Below are 7460 nucleotides of genomic sequence, written 5' to 3'. Positions count from 1 at the left end.
TTAGATAGTAAAATAATCCTGATTTCGGTTTTTGGCTTTATTTTTTCAATATAAATCCTAACATTTTATCTACCTTGTTTCTTTTAGTAACCATTTCTGAATTCAAGCAGTTTTTAATTTTTTAAAAAAGGGTATTTAATTCTCCCACACAATATTTCTTATATTTGAATTGTCCTCTTAGGGCTCATATATTGCTATTGGAATGCTGTTTTCCCATTTCCTTTCATGGGACTTATTTCAAAAAAGTTAGGTTCAAATATTCTAGAAGAATCTAAGAGCAATTTTATTCTTATTTATACAATGGTTTCAGAGGGGGACATTTATATAAGACCGAGTGGAGGAAAACACATTTCAGTCACTTCACAGATGTCTGATCATGTGTTTCCATATTTCCTACTATAGGGAGGAGCCGTCTTCGCTTTGCACATTTTTCCATTCAATATTTCAGCAACACCTTCGGCAGGGAGATCAACTTCCTGAATGAGGCAGAGATGGATTGTTAAACACGGAAATATCCTCCTGTCAGAATAACTTGTCACTCAGGGAGTACATTGATTGACTTTCTGCTCCTTTGATTGACTTTCATAACAAACAGTCATTAAATTGTTAGACTGTTTTGTATCAATATTGATTGCTAGGAAATTGAAGTACACTAAAGTTCATTGACACGAAGCAATCACATGTGGAGTGATGAGAGGAAGCTATGAGCAGAGGACTCATGTCATGTGTAATTGGTATGGACCACTCCAGGTGTTTTGAACAACTTTTTCATTCAGAGAGAATAAGTTTTATTCATCAACAGGTTGGTTCCAGGAAACAGGGCTGAAGGATCTAGAGAACACACAAGAGACCAATGGCAGCTACTTCCCCAAAACACAGGTCCAGTGATCAATACATTTAATTCAATTAATATTATGTGGTGCCCACAGGAGAGCTCTGGGGTTCAACAAGTTTAACATGCAGATCAAAAAGTTACAAATTATGCTGGGTGCAGTGGCTCATACCTGTAATCCCAACACCTTGGGAAGCCAGGGTTGGGGGGATCACTTGAGCCCAGGAGTTTGAGACCAGCCAGTGCAACATAGCAAGACTACCATCTCTACAAAAAATTAAAACAAATTAGCTGGGTGTGGTGGCATGTGCCTGTGGTCCCAGCTACTCTGGAGGCTGTGGCGTGAGGATCCCTTAAGCCCAGGAAGTCAAGGCTGTACTGAGCTATGATCTTGCCACTGTACTCCAGCCTGGGCAATAGAGCAAGGCCCCACCTCAAGAAAAAGTTACAGATTCAATTGTTTTACATAGCCACTCAGGTTTTTTTTTTTAACAAAAAGTACAGTAAATGTCTGATAATAATGATTAATAATAGTAATATTTCATGTTTATTGAGTACTTACTATGTCCTAGGAGTATGTAAAATATTTTCATTTACAAGAGTGAATATCTAGAGTAAAGCACAAATTATTAGAGGAAAGCAGACTTTACATTCATTCTTAAATACTTTTAAAAAATTTACTTATATATGCATCCTCATAATTCATCAAAATCTCAAGCCAGAATTGCAAAGCAGTTGTCCATTTTATTTAATTAGATCATCGAGTCAGCCTTTTTTTCCCAGTTCATAAGAATTTGAAAGTGTTGCAGAAGCCTACTGCTGTTATTGTCCTCACATTCCAAAAACTGGGAAATGTCTTAAGTGCTAAGTGAATTAAAGTAAATCCTGAATTTTTCAATTATTTGAATATGTTCATGTTGCCAGAAAAAATGGAATATAAATCAATAGAAAATAATAATGCAGTATCTCTCCAGATTTTTCCTGCTTATTAGAAGTATAGCATTCTTAAAGGAGGGAAGTAAAAATTTTCAAACCATTGGATCATCATTAGAATGAATTTGTATTAAAAGTTATAATACTGGTAGGCTACTTCAACATGGCTCCTCCAAAAGACAAAATTTAAAAATTGTGTGTTTATGGTTATTTAAATGCCAAGAATGTTCAGTTTTTACTTAAATACGATTTTACTTACAACATCTTTTTTTGTTGTTGTTACTGCATTATGAATTGAGAATTCAACTACCCTACAGCGAAAAGTTTTAGCCTTTTCTTCCCTCATCGTTTGGCTTGGATTATTCCTTGGATGATCGTTGCCTGGGTGTGCTATATGAACACTATGCCAATGTTTTTTGAAAGTGTGTATGTTCCTTGGAAGACTAGTTGTTGGAATGTTAATAGGTATTTGACAGAAAAGTAGACTCCTTGTGAATTAAGTTCAAGAAATAGCACTTGAACATAATTAAATGGTTTTGTCTGAATGCTGTATTAGGTTATTGTCTTTGTTTACTGCAGGACTTCTCTCAGGAGATATCCGGGTAAATTCTTCTAATTTACTAATTTAATCAAAACCTCCATTTTGATCAGGTAGAAAAGGTCCTTGCCTCATATGGCTGGAAATGTTTTATAACAAAATGGAAAGACTTCTCCAAAGTCAATGACACTATAATCTGGAGCACAGTTAGTGATTCGATCATAGATTATGGCACTATATCTGCATGTCTATTGCCTGCAGCCAAACTGAGCAAAAAAGTTTTTTTCTGATGAGACGGTGTGATAACAAACAATAATATCTTCTGTACCATGGTGTATTGAGGGGCAAAGGACATTTTATGAACCTCCAATTCCTAGCCATACTTAAATAGCAGTTTTGGAAATAAATACTTAAATTAAGACATTTAGGGATAGAATGAAAAATACATTGATACGTTTTCCCAACAATCTGACAATTCACAAAATGTTCCAATGGCCACTTCATAATTGATGAATATGAAGAGAATTTTTTGAGGTAAGGTTTGACTCCCAATTCCTTTCTGATAATAGCTATCTCTGTTAATAAATATTGACATTCATTGCTGCCAAAATTTGTGTACATTTATTGGACATAATTGGAGACATCTCAGCTATAGTAATGCAATAGAGCAGAATTTTTTCAGCTTGTACCTATTTGGGAGTTAAGAAACAACAACAAGAGCCAGGTGTGGTGGCTCACGTCTGTAATCCCAGCACTTTGGGAGGCCGAGGTGGGCAGATCACCTGAGGTCAGGAGTTCAAGACCAGCCTGTCCAACATGGTGAAACACTGTCTCTACCAAAAATACAAAAATTATCGGGATGTGGTGGTGGGTGCCTGTAATCCCAGCTACTCAGGAGGCCTAGGTGGGAGAATTTCTTGAATCTGAAAGGCAGAGGCTGCAGTGAGCTGAGATCAAGTCACTGCACTCCAGCCTGGGCGACAAAGCAAGACTCTGTCTCAAAAAAAAAAAAAAAAAAAAAAAGAAACAACAAGAAGTACTTTTAAAATATACTATGAAAAATGACTCTATCCCCAAATTATCTCCAAAGTTGCCTACACTTTAGAGTAACTCTCCTCTGATCAGTTAAGGTGACAGTCAATGACTTTAACATTTAAATCAACGACAGTGAAAGTCAAAACTGAAACCCATGTGATTCCTTTGAATTAAAATGGAAATACTGCAACTTTCTTATAAGAAGAAAAAGTATTTACCTATTTTGAAAGGGCAAAATTGGTATCAACCCATCAACTCAGATATTTGAGCAGAGAATAGGTTTGGCTTGGATAAGAGTAAGTTGAACTAATGTCTAAAAAAGTGAACTCAGGTTGTAGTGACAGACGTGGTTACCAGACAGTACTGAAACACAAAAATGAAAGAGCATGGACATGATAAGGCAGAAAGAAGGAAAAATTCAAATTTTGTATGTAGAACAACCAGTTACCTTGACTAATTATGCAGCTAGTGTTGTGATGTAACAAACTCTTACAACTATTTTTTTTTTAGCGTTTTCATGTTATTTTATAGATTGATTAACACAGCAGAGTTGCTCAGGTAGAAGGTAATTACAAAATACAGCTCTTATTTTTATAGATATTAGGGATGCATCCCAACAAGGATCTCAAAATCCCAAAGAAGATCTAAGATCTCAAAATCCTGCTGCTGGTTTCTGCCTGAAACTTGGGGACGGAGTTTCATTTTTTAAGTTAAACTTTCAATGTCTGTTGAAATGCAGATACCACCACTGGAAGGTATTAGTCTTGGATTTGGTGGCATGAAACAGAAAACCCAAAATAGCAGTGGCTTAAACCCTTCAGAGTTGTTTTTTTTTTCCCTCCTATATAGTAAATCCAGAAGCAGGCAATCCAATGTTAGGAGGGAAGTCCCATGGCCAGCAAGAGCCCAAGCCCTTTCAGTCTTTTTGCTTTATCATTCTAAGTATGTACATTCTACCTCCAAGTTCCACTCGGAGTCCAAGATAGCTGCTGGAGCTCAAGCTGTCATATATGTATTCTGGCCAGCAGAAAACATTACAAACTCTTACAACTATTAGTGACACCAGTCAGTTCCCTGTCCGTCTTTTACCTTTCCATTCTTCCCTCATTAAAGGTAAAATCTCAAGCTTCTGTGATTGTACATCAAAACACACAATTTTTTACCCCATACCATCTTTAAACTTTATTATCAGAGATAATGTTGACCCTCTTAATTGCTTGATAGTATTATTTTTCTATAAATTGTGAAACATAGGGTTCCAATTGGAACAGGTGAGCCTGGAAGGAGTGAGGATAATATTACACTATTGGTATATTTCCTTAAATCACAAGGACCATCAAAAAATATATACATATATAAATATATATACTGTGTATATATATATATAATTACACATATGTATAGATGTGTTTGTATATACATGTCCATATGTATATATAATTACACATGTATGTAAATGTGTGTACACATGTGTGTAATCATATATACATACATACGTATATACACACACATCTCCACATATATATGTGGTTGTATATATGTGTAGATGTATATGCATATATACACAAAAGTATATATGTATGTGTATATACACATATATGTACATATGTGTACATATACCTCCATAAATACATAGATACATTATATATATAATTTTATATATGTATATACATAATTTTGAAGTAGAGAGAAGAGACCAGACAGCAGCAGACATCAATCACCCTTAAAAACAAAAATATTGCTGCTTCTGTGAGGAACATTGGGAAATAAAATCACTCTATGTGATTCACCACAGCAGCTCATTCTTTTTTTTTTTCCATCCCTATCTTGTTTTTTTTTATTATACTGTATGTTCTGGTATACATGTGCAGAATGTGCAGGTTTGTTATATAGGTATACACATGTCATGGTGGTTTGCTGCACCCATCAACCCATCATCTACATTATGTATTTCTCCTAATGCTATCCCTCCACTACCCACCCCCCCCCCATCACCCGACAGGCCCTGGTATGTGATGTTCCCCTCCCTGTGTCCATGTGTTCTCATTGTTCAACTCCCACTTATGAGTGAGAACATATGGTGTTTGTTTTTCTGTTCCTGTGTTAGCTTGCTGAGAATGATGGTTTCTGGCTTTATCCATGTCACTGCAAAGGACATGAACTCATCCTTTTTTATGACTGCATAGTATGCCATGGTGTATATGTGCCACATTTTCTTTATCCAGTCTATCATTGATGGGTATTTGGGTTGGTTCCAAGTCTTTGCTATTGTGAACAGTGCTGCAATAAAAATACATGTGCATGTGTCTTTACAGTAGAATGATTTATAATCCTTTGGGTATATACCCAGTAATGGGATTGCTGGGTCAAATGGTATTTCTGGTTCTAGATCCTTGAGGAATCGCCACACTCTCTGCCACAATGGTTGAACTAATTTACACTCTCACCAACAGTGTAAAAGCGTTCCTATTTCTCCACATCCTCTCCAGCATCTGTTTTTTTCTGACTTTTTAATGATGTCCATTCTAGCTGGCGTGAGATGACATCTCATTGTGGTTTTGATTTGCATTTCTCTAATAACCAGTGATGATGAGCTTTCTTTCATATGTTTGTTGGTCACATAAATGTCTTCTTTTCAGAAGTGTCTGTTCATATCCTTCACCCACTTTTTGATGGGGTTGTTTGTTCATTTCTTGTAAATTTGTTTAAGCTCTTTGTAGATTCTGGATATTAGCCCTTTATCAGATGGCTAGATTGCAAAAATTTTCTCCCATTCTGTAGGTTGCCTATTCACTCTGATGATAGCTTTTTTTTTTTCTGTGCAGAACCTCTTTAGTTTAATTAGATCCCATTTGTCAATTTTGACTTTTGTTGCCATTGCTTTTGGTGTTTTAGTCATAAAGTCTTTGCCCATGCCTATGTCCTGAATCGTATTGCCTAGGTTTTCTTCAAGGCTTTTTATGGTTTTAGGTCTAACATTTAAGTATTTAATCCATCTTGAATTAATTTTTGTATAAGGTGTAAGGAAGGGGTCCAGTTTCAGTTTTCTGCATATGGCTAGCCAGTTTTCCCAACACCATTGATTAAACGGGGAATCCTTTCCCCATTGCTTGTTTTTGTCAGGTTAGTCAAAGATCAGATAGGTGTAGATGTGTGGCACTATTTCTGAGGCCTCTGTTCTGTTCCCTTGCTCTATATACCTGTTTTGGTACTACTACCATCACAGCAGCTCATTCTTACTTGAATTGTTTTTATAAGATGAAGCTTCCAATTCTGCTAAGTTATCATAATTGTGCATGAGGAATAAAGCAAGACAAGAGCTTAAATCAACAGTTGTTAAACATATTTAGCAAAGGGATCTTTTTTCCAAAGCAAAAATCTTACAACAGAACTCCAGTGTATAAAACAGTGTTTTCTATCATGGAACTTCACATTTATAACAATTAGGTATCACAAAGTCATTTAAAATAATAAGTAAAATTTTAGAAAATGAATGTCACAGATGACAAGCTTCAGCATTTAATGTATCTATACATTTTGTTTCTACACAATTGAGAAAATTCTAATTGTAAGCTGTTGTAAATGGCAAAAGCTTTTACACAGCTTGCAGTCTAGCAGAAGAAACATTCCTGTGAGGTTTTCACAGAGCTAAGTTTATCTGGCTGCACCAACAATTGGTGTGGCAGTACATATCATCAATATGTTAAAATATATGTTTTATTTTTAATGTATGTCTTAAGACAGTTAAAATATTCTTAATGAAGTTCAAACTAACATTTTTGGAACACTCCAAAATACTTCTTGAGAGTCAATTGTGAGGGTACAATTGAAAATGCACTGGCAAGGAGGGTCCTAAGAAAGGTTATTCAGAAATGTTTTATTGAGATGGAAGAAACAACAGAAGGGTATGACAGTCACATATTGTAGAATTTCCTCAATTATTTCTCTCTGCAACATTATCAATTTTCTCCTTAAATAATTCAGACACGACCAAACCATTTCAGTTGAGGCTTACAACCAATGGGTACTAAAAAAAAAAAACAAAACTCTCAAAAGTATCAATATCATAGTGTCTTGCAGTACCAGTTGTTTATGGCCAAATAAAAGTGGTGGATTCAGGCA

This window comes from Pongo abelii, chromosome 7 (genome assembly GCF_028885655.2).
Source record: "Pongo abelii isolate AG06213 chromosome 7, NHGRI_mPonAbe1-v2.0_pri, whole genome shotgun sequence".
NCBI classification, from domain to species: Eukaryota; Metazoa; Chordata; class Mammalia; order Primates; family Hominidae; genus Pongo; species Pongo abelii.
This window is presented reverse-complemented; position numbering follows the sequence as displayed.